This window comes from Hordeum vulgare, chromosome 2H (assembly GCF_904849725.1).
Source record: "Hordeum vulgare subsp. vulgare chromosome 2H, MorexV3_pseudomolecules_assembly, whole genome shotgun sequence".
NCBI classification, from domain to species: Eukaryota; Viridiplantae; Streptophyta; class Magnoliopsida; order Poales; family Poaceae; genus Hordeum; species Hordeum vulgare.
Window position 1 is genome coordinate 429397327 of NC_058519.1, and position 9973 is coordinate 429407299.

The 9973-nt window shown below is 49.6% G+C and overlaps 1 long non-coding RNA gene across 1 annotated transcript; it reads left to right on the forward strand.

The window, feature by feature from the left end:
* The first annotated feature begins 413 nt into the window (after nucleotides 1–413).
* Nucleotides 414–2932, forward strand: LOC123430200. The gene is made up of 2 exons (XR_006622887.1): nucleotides 414–2222; nucleotides 2300–2932. It is a non-coding gene; the product is annotated as an uncharacterized LOC123430200 (long non-coding RNA).
* Nucleotides 2933–9973: the final 7041 nt, after the last annotated feature.

Below are 9973 nucleotides of genomic sequence, written 5' to 3' on the forward strand. Positions count from 1 at the left end.
ATTGACGAAGGAGGAGAAAACTCTGGTTGATCCCTTGGTCAAAGCACTAATTGGCCAGGTCCGCAACGGAGTGACAGGAATGGATCTATTAGAGACTTTCCTGGGCTGACACATCCAGCCTCTCCAGGCTCGAGATCACACCATGTGGCATTACACGAGTCCTGAAGACTCCACTCGATCTCATCCCGAGGAAGTGAGTGAAGACATAGTAGCAAAGTGGATCCGCGGAATAGCAGGTCCTTGTGATAATCCGATGGGGGCAAAAAAGGGTCCTGCCCTTCTCAGCTGACAATCCGCCGACAAACAAGGTTAATTCTGCTCTGTTGAACATTGTTGCATTCAAGCCGAGTACTTGTAATTTCCTTGTCGACTCAGTTTGTGGATTGTATCTTGCAGGATTGGACGAACTTGCATTCTCCGGTCCTGAATGGCAACACACTCGACCTTGACGAGGGGAGCATGGAGGACAGTGTGGACAACGAGGAATATGTTGAAGACAGCGAAGAAACTGAGGAAGACGAGTTGGAGGAAAGTGAAGAAGAAGACTCATCTCCATGTCGCCACGAACCTCGGTCCAAGCTGCATCACGATCCCGTGGTCACCCCGAGGAAGCCTTTGGCGCTGAGTGGCAGGAGTGCCAAACGTACTAGGGGATCGTTTGGTGAACTAGTGGAGCAATCTGCAAAGGTGCCCAAGCCCAGCGGACCCAAACCTCGGAAGGCTCTGCCTAGGATGAGGATCGCCGTGCTAGTTGCCTCTGCGTAAGTACTTGACCTTGTACTCTTATCCGAGTGAAAAAAAATTAGTTGGTGATGACCGACTAGAATTGTATCGACAGAGCCGCTACCTCTGTGACGTCACCACTGCGAGGTGGCGAAGACCCCATGGAGGTTGACACCGCAAATGAAGCCACTTCTCAACTAGGTATTGCTCTTCCATGTGTATGATTTCTTGTTTGTAATCTCTGGAGTTTCTGTCTGCCAGCCACGCCTGCTGCAAGGGAGGTCATTCAGCTGGATGATGACGATCAAAGGCAACCAGCTGCTGCGATGGAACCTGTTGTGTCCGAGGTTCCTACGGCGGAAATGGATGTAGCGATTGCTCCGTCTGTTAGTTCAGTCGTTGTCACTACGACTCCGACTCGATTGCAGTCGAGTGTTCCAGTCGTTTCTGCTGCCGCCTCAGGATTGATATCACCCGCGACCGTGTACACCACACGTCGTGTCCTTGAAGACCAGATTGGTGCCGCCAAGGAGGCTATGATCCAGGCAGAGCTGAGGACGCAACAAGCAAAAACAGCCTATGACGCCATCGTCTCGGTGTATAACCACAGCGTGGTGCTCCAAGACAACATCCGAGTAAGTTCGACCGTAAGTTTGAATTATGACTCACACCCAGTGGGTGGTTTTGTAGAAATGTCTTTGTTTTGTTTGTGTTCGAGTGGGGTCACTCCGAGTGAACCCAGTGGGTGTAGTTCCCGAGACCACTGTCGAGTGCTTGCACTGGCAGGGGTCTTAATCGGTAGATTTTTTTTTGCTGTTGATCACAATCAACCAGAGCTGATTTTGTTTATTTCTGAATCCAGTGGGGGCACGCTAAGTGCACCCACTAGGTGTAGTCCCCGAGACTATTATTAGTTCTGTAGTGAATGATAATAGTCTGAAGTTTTTTGAGTGTATAATCTTTTTAGCTCATCAGGACAGACCTGATCGAGTGGTAAGTCAGTGGGGTCACACTGAGTGAACCCACTGGGTGTAGTCCCGGAGACCGCTGTCCAGTGCTTGCACTGGCAGGGGTCTGATCGGAAACATGTCTTGTTCTTCAATTTGGATGAAGTTATTATCACTCGGAAGTGATGTTATTTTGACTATATATCACTCGGAGGTGTTATATATGTCGACTGATGTTTGTATTCTGACTCTTTCAAGAAGCTTGTGAAGTAGGTTCTGCGTATGCTACCTTAGCTGCAGAAAAGACTCAACTGACTGTGAACCTGGAGACGACCACAAATGAAGTAGCTGGTGTGAAGAAAACACTGGAGGAGAAGTACAAAGCGCTGATAGAGGCTCAGGCAACCAGTAAGAGTTTGCAGGTGGATGTGGAGAAAATGCAGAATGAGCGAAAGAAGTGGATGACCCAACTGAGGGATATGAGCAAGAGGGCGAATGCTCAAGAGAAGTACGTGGAGGACTTTGCCACCAAGATGCTGGAGTTACTCACTGGTAAGTTTATCGTCGAATGAATAATGCTATTGGTTGTGTGGTGTTTTGTTGATGATATTAAAACTTCTCTCCCACAGAGTTTTGTCAAGACTTGGAGAAGGAAACTGAGGAGGTTGAGCCATCGCTTGATCTAGTCAACACTACACTCAGTGACGGCCCAGCTTTGAATCTTTTTCGTATGAGGTCCCGACTGACGAAGGTGGAGAAGTATGTCACGCGACTGAGAGCTACTGTGAGCAAGATTGACAAGGAGCTATGGCCAGAGGATGAACTCCGGCATGACCTGGAGGCTATGATGACTCGAATGGAGCAGATTCCTCAACGGGTTCAAGCGTGGTAGAAGTCTGTTGCTCAGTGTGGGGCGTACGTAGCTTTGTCACTCGTCAGGGTCCATTGCAAGGAGACTCGAGAGGAGAAGTTGAAGGCGTTGCAGGTTGCGAACATGAAGAAGCTTCATTTTGAAGACTACATGGAGACCTTCATTGGTGCCGCAACTCGTATCGCTGACGTCAGAGACCTCGATACCTTTGTGGAGCCAGCCAGTCCAGGTGAGTCCTGAGGAGGTTGATCACTCGTGAGAAAAATAGTTATTTGCCTCGGTATGCCGAGTGGTTCTTGTAAACGCTTAATACTTTGTTCGGGTAATAACCCGAGTGCTTTTGTCCTGCGCGGATAAGCTTGATCTACGCCTGGTATTATTTATTTTCTCACTTCGACTGACTTTGAGTTTATCTTTGTCGAATGAAAATTTTCTTTTCGGGGATGCTCTTGGCATACGCAAAGTCTTCCCACCTAAGCGAAGCTTGATTCCCAATTGGGCAGGGATTTGGGCGAGATTTCGTCACTTAGGCGAATCTCGTTCGTGGCTAAGCCTCCGAGTGAGAGGGTAGCTCTTTACTCGGAGAAGTTTTCTAACTTAGATGAATCTGGTTCGCGTCTAAGCCCCCGAGTGAGAGGATAGCTCTTCACTCGGAGAAGTTTTTGAACTTAGGTGAATCTCGTTCACGGCTAAGCCTTCGAGTGAGAGGGTAGCTCTTCACTCGGGGAAGTTTTCTAACTTAGGCGAATCTGGTTCGCGGCTAAGCCCCCGAGTGAGAGTTTAGCTCTTCACTCGAAGAAGTTTTCTAACTTAGGAGAATCTGGTTCGCGGCTAAGCCCCCGAGTGAGAGGTTAGCTCTTCACTCGAAGAAGTTTTTTAACTTAGGCGAATCTGGTTCGCGGCTAAGCCCCCGAGTGAGAGGGTAGCTCTTCACTCGGAGAAGTTTTATAACTTAGGCGAATCTGGTTCGCGTCTAAGCCCACGAGTGAGAGGTTAGCTCTTCACTCGGAGAAGTTTTTTTAACTTAGGCGAATATGGTTCGCGGCTAAGCCCCCGAGTGAGAGGTTAGTTCTTCACTCGGAGAAGTTTTTTAACTTAGGAGAATCTGGTTTGTGGCTAAGCCCTCGAGTGAGAGGCTAGCTCTTCACTCGGAGAGGCTTTTTTAACTTAGGCGAATCTGGTTCGCGGCTAAGCCCCCGAGTGAGAGGGTAGCTCTTCACTTGAACAAGTTTTTTAACTTAGGCGAATCTGGTTCGCGGTTAAGCCCCCGAGTGAGAGGGTAGCTCTTCACTCGGAGAAGTTTTTTAACTTAGGCGAATCTGGTTCGCGGCTAAGCCCCCGAGTGAGAGGGTAGCTCTTCACTCGGAGAAGTTTTTTTAACAGGCGAATATGGTTCGCGGCTAAGCCCCTGAGTGAGAGAGTAGCTCTTCATTCGGAGAAGTTTTTTAACTTAGGCGAATATGGTTCGCGGCTAAGCCCCCGAGTGAGAGGGAGCTCTTCACTCGGAGAAGTTTTTTAACTTAGGCGAATCTGGTTCTCGGCTAAGCCTCCGAGTGAGAGGTTAGCTCTTCACTGGGAGAAGTTTTTTTAACTTAGGCGAATCTGGTTCGCGGCTAAGCCCCCGAGTGAGAGGGTAGCTCTTCACTCGGAGAAGTTTTTTAACTTAGGCGAATCTGGTTCGCGGCTAAGCCCCCGAGTGAGAGGGTAGCTCTTCACTCGAAGAAGTTTTTTTTAACTTAGGCGAATCTGGTTCGCGGCTAAGCCCGTCGAGTGAGAGGGGAGGTCTTCACTCGGAGAAGTTTTTTAACTTAGGCGAATCTGGTTCGCGGTTAAGCCCTCGAGTGAGAGGGTAGCTCTTCACTCGGAGAAGTTTTTTTTAACTTAGGCGAATCTGGTTCGTGGCTAAGCCCCCGAGTGAGAGGGTAGCTATTCACTCGGAGAAGTTTTCTAACTTAGGCGAATTTGGTTCACGGCTAAGCCCCCGAGTGAGAGGGTAGCTCTTCACTCGGAGAAGTTCGCTAGACCGGAGTCGACGGATATATTGTGGTAACCAAAACTTGTGGCAAGTAAATTGCTTTAGAGAATCCTGTTCGTTACATCAGAACAGTTGTAAATCACGCATAAAAACGCTTAAGTAAGTCTCCGTTCCATGCTCGCGGCTCGTTGATCCTGTTCTCCAAATTGTAGAGTCTGTATGCTCCGTTGTTCAGCACCTTGGAGACGATGAAGGGTCCTTCCCAGGCGGGTGCGAGCTTGTGTGGTCACTGCTGATGCACTCGGAGCACCAAATCGCCTGCTTGAAACGTCCGACTCCTGACGTGCGTGGAATGGAACCGTCGCAAGTCCTGCTGGTAGATTGTCGATCGAATCAGGGCCATCTCGCGCTCCTCCTCCAAAAGATCGTCTCCATCTTGTCGGGCTTGTTCAGCTCCGGCTTCTGAAAAGAGCTCAACTCTGGGTGAATTGTGAAGTAGATCACTCGAAAGAACAGCTTCCACACCATACACGGGAAATAATGGAGATCGCCCAGTCGACCTGTTCGGGGTCGTTCTAAGTCCCCAGAGCATAGAAGGTAGCTTGGTGACCCAAGCACCTGCAGTGTGTCCAATCTCTCTCATGAGACGAGGTTTTAGCCCCTAAAGTATGAGTCCATTTGCTCGTTCCGCCTGGCCATTTGTTTGGGGATGAGCAACGGACGCGTAATCCACTCGGATTCCTTGGTTGGAACAAAAACTCTTGAATTCGTCCGAGTCAAAGTTTGATCCATTGTGAGTGATGATGTTGTGTGGGACTCCAAATCTGACAGTGATTTCTCTCATGAATTTGATTGCAGTGCGAGCATCTAGCTTTTTGATTGGCTTGGCTTCTAGCCACTTGGTGAATTTGTCGACTGCAACTAGCAAATGAGTAAATCCGTCTTGCCCTGTATGAAAGGGCCCAACCATGTCCAAGCCCCACACGGCAAAAGGCCATATGAGGGGGATTGTCTTCAGAGCAGATGACGGCTTATACAATTTGTTGGAGTAGAATGGACATCCTTCACAGTGGACTACAAGCTCTTTAGCCATTTCGCCTGCACGTGGCCAGAAGAATCCATCTCGGAATGCCTTAGCAACGATGGCTTTGGAGGATGCATGATGACCACAGGTTCCCGAATGAATTTCCTCCAAAACTAGTTGGCCTTCCTCAGGGGAAACGCACCATTGAGCTACGCCAGACACACTTTCCTTATAGAACTGATCTCCCTTGACTATGAAAGCTTTTGATCTGCGAATAATCTGTCTAGCTTCATCTTCGTCTTTGGGTAGTTCTTGCCTCAGCATATATGCAATATATGGCACTGTCCAATCGGGCGTGACTACTCGAATCTCCATGATCACGTCGACAACTACCGGGATTTCAACTTCAGTCGGATCATCTACACTTGTAGGTTGGGGAGTTTCCTCAATGAATGGATCTTCTTGGACTGAAGGGGTATGTATGTGCTCTAGACAATCATCACTAGGCCCAATTTTCCGAGTGGATCCAATTTTTGCCAACTCATTAGCAGCTTGATTCTTCAGTCGAGGAACATGATGAAGTTCCAAACCTTCAAACCTCTTCTCAAGTTTTCTTACTGCGTTGCAGTATCCAGTCATGGCAGGGTTTCTCACATCCCACTCTTTCATTACTTGATTAACTACTAGATCCGAGTCACCGTATACCATCAAGCGGCGGACGCCGAGCGAAATGGCCATACGCAACCCATAAAGGAGAGCTTCATACTCTGCCTCATTGTTAGAGGAATCAAAGTGAATCTGCAACACATAACTGAGCTTGTCGCCCTTCGGGGATATAAGAACTACGCCTGCACCGGAACCAGTCAACATCTTCGAGCCGTCAAAGAACATAGTCCAATGTGCCGAGTGAGTAGGGGTTGGTTGCTGCTGTTCCACCCATTCAGCCATGAAATCCGCCAGAGCCTGAGATTTGATGGCTTTCTTGGCTTCGAAATTTATGTCACAATATAATAGCTCAATTGCCCATTTTGCCACTCGGCCCGATGCATCCCGATTGTGAAGGATTTCAGACAATGGGGCATCACTGACCAGAGACACCGAGTGATCTTGAAAGTAATGAGCTACCTTCTTCGTAGTCATATAAATCCCATAAAGGAGCTTCAGATAGTGGGGATATCTCTGCTTGGAAGGAGTCAATACCTCAGAAACATAATATACTGGGCGCTGAATCTTGTAAGCATTGCCTTCCTCCTCTCGTTGGACTGTCAGGACTGTGCTGACAACTTGATTTGTAGCCGCTATGTATAAGAGGAGTGGCTCTTTGCTGTACGGGGCAGCAAGAACCGGCTGGGTGGATAGCAGAGTCTTTAACTCGACGAATGCAGGTTCTACTTCGGGAGTCCACTCAATGGTATCTGACTTCTTCATGAGTCGGTACAATGGTAAGGCTTTCTCTCCGAGTCGAGATATGAATCTTCTTAATGTTGCCAAACATCGTGGAAGCTTCTGGACGCCGTGCACTCGCACAGGGCTTTGCATTCAGACGACTGCCCCGATTTTTTCGGGGTTAACATCGATTCCTCGTTCGGAAACGAGAAAACCGAGTAACTTGCTGTTGGGGACACCGAATGTGCACTTGGCTGGGTTGAGCTTGATGTCGTACCTTCGAAGGTTGGCAAACGTTTCAGCCAAGTCAGTCAGCAGGTCGGAACCTTTGCGTGACTTGACTACGATATCGTCCATGTACACCTCCACGTTCCGACTGATATGGTCGAGGAGGCATTTCTGAATCATGCGCATAAAAGTGTCTCCTGCATTTTTGAGACCGAATGGCATAGTGATGTAGCAGAAGCACCCAAACGGGGTGATGAAGGCTGTTTTTATTTCATCTCGGCCATACAGACAGATCTGGTGGTACCCAGAGTAAGCATCTAAAAAAGACAATCGCTCACATCCCGCAGTACAGTCGACAATCTGATCTATACGGGGGAGTGGGAAGTGGTCTTTCGGGCAGACCCGATTGATATGCTTGAAGTCGATGCACATTCGGAGTGACTTGTCCTTCTTAGGCATCATGACGACATTTGCGAGCCACTCGGAGTGGTAAACCTCGCGAATGAACTTGGCCTCCAGGAGCTTAGCCACTTCCTCGCCGATTGCTTTCCGTTTCTGCGTGGCGGACCGACGCAGATGTTCTTTGACAGGACGAGCTTTTGGGTTGACCCTCAGCTGGTGCTCAGCCAGTTCCCTGGGTACACCAGACATGTCAGCGGGCTTCCATGCGAAGATGTCCCAGTTCTCACAGAGGAACTGGATGAGCTCGGCTTCCTATTTAGGGTCAACGGTTGTTGAGACGTTGGTTGGGGCAGCCGTAGGATCCGTCGGGTGGATGTTGACCTTCTTAATTTTGCGTGCCGATTGGAATGCAGACTCAGAAGTTGGCTTCTTCGCGCGCATCAGTTCGGCGGGACCTGCTGTCTACCGGTACTCATCGAGCTCTGCCATTGCCATCTGCTGGTCGGCGATCTTGGAGCCCTGTTGCAAACATTCTTCTACTCTTCGCCGGTCGCAGTGATGGCGATGACTCCCTTTGGCCCTGGCATCTTCATCTTCAAATAAACGTAACATGGTCGGGCCATGAAACGTACATACGCTGGTCGACCGAGTATGGCGTGGTAGGCACTCTGGAAGTCCACCACCTCGAACGTGAGTTTCTCCTTGCGGAAGTTCCTGTCAGAGCCGAAGACGACATCTAACGCGATCTGGCTGAGTGACTTGTCCTTCTTCCCTGGGATCACTCCATGAAACTACATATTGTTGTGGCTGAGCTTGGACATCGGAATGCTCATCCCTTTGAGAGTGTCAATGTACATGATGTTCAAACCAGTCCCTCCATCCATGAACACCTTGCGGAGTCGAACTCTTTCTACCACTAGGTCGACAACGAGAGCCTGACGTCCCGGAGTGGGGACATGGGTCGGGTGATCCGACTTGTCGAAGGTGATGGCAGTCTGTGACCACTTGAGATAATTCGGGGCGGAAGGAGCTGCCATGTTGACCTCTCGGTTGACCATTTTCAGTCGACTCTTGCTTTCAACATCAGCGAAGATCATCAGGGTGGCATGGACCTTTGGGAAGGGGTCTTCTTGTTCTTCGTCCTCTTTTTCTTGGTCTTTCTCACTCAAGTGATCCTCTCCAAATCTCTGGATCAACAGCCTGCACTGTCGAGTGGTATGTTTTGGCACTATGGTGTTGCATTCTTCATCTATCTTCGTGTGGATTGCACACGGCTGATCAAGGACATGTGGTCCCGACTGCTTCTTCAATTTCTTGGGGGGAATTGACTCTTACCCTTTCCCTTGAACTTTCTTGCTCCCAGAGCGGCTGCTTCTGCCGGCGGTGTGCGTTCTACCTTCTGCTTGTGCTTTCGGTTGGAATTGGCATCTCCATCGACTTCTTTGCCTTTGCTGCTACGGAGGCGGTCTTCTTCTTCTCCATTGGCATAACGGGTCGCTATATCCATCATCTTGCTCATAGACATATCTCCTGTCCGACCGAACTTCGAGTATAACTCGCGGTACCTGACGCCTGCCTTGAAAGCGCAGACTGCTTGATGCTCGGTGACGTTCTCCATAGTGTGGTGAAGTGTGGTCCAACGCTGGATGAAATCGTGCAAAGACTCACTTGGCTTATGGATACAATGTTGTAGCTCGGAAAGACCAGCGGGGCGCTTGCAGGTGCCTTCGAAGGTCTTGATGAACACTCGGGCCAAATCTGCCCAACAATATATGCTTGATGGAGCTAGTTGGTTCAGCCAGGCATGGGCCGAACCATCCAACATCAGGGGCAAGTGCTTCATTGCAACGTTTTCATTGCCGCGCCCGATCTGAACTGCCACTCGGTAATCATCTAGCCACATCTCTGACTTGGATTCCCCACTGAACTTGCTTATTCCGGCCGCCAACCTGAAGTTGGGGGGAATATCAGCGGAGCGGATTGCTTGGTTGAAACACTCGGGTCCGGAGATGACAAAGCCGCTTCCACTCGGATGATCACCATCGTATCCGTCACGATGGGTTCAACCTCTATCAACTCTCTTCTGAGTGAGATAGTCCCTTACATCATGCCTTTGGTCGCGGTAGTCGCCCACCGATCGCCTTTCGTCGTTGCACCGAGGCGCGTACGAACCACTCCGCGGAGGAGAGCGTGAGCGATGGCGATCTTCACGATTGAATCGGGGACAAGCGGATTCCGCCCCTGGTCTCTTTACCGATCTTCTCGGTGATCTCCTCTGCGACGCTGGGGAGAAACTGGGCTTTAAACCGATCGAACTGTGTCTGCTCGGACGGAATTGTTGTGCAGTCTGTTGTGAGACGAAGATACAGTGGAATTCTGCCGCTATGCCGCCTGCAACAGGGCACGGATCTGCTACA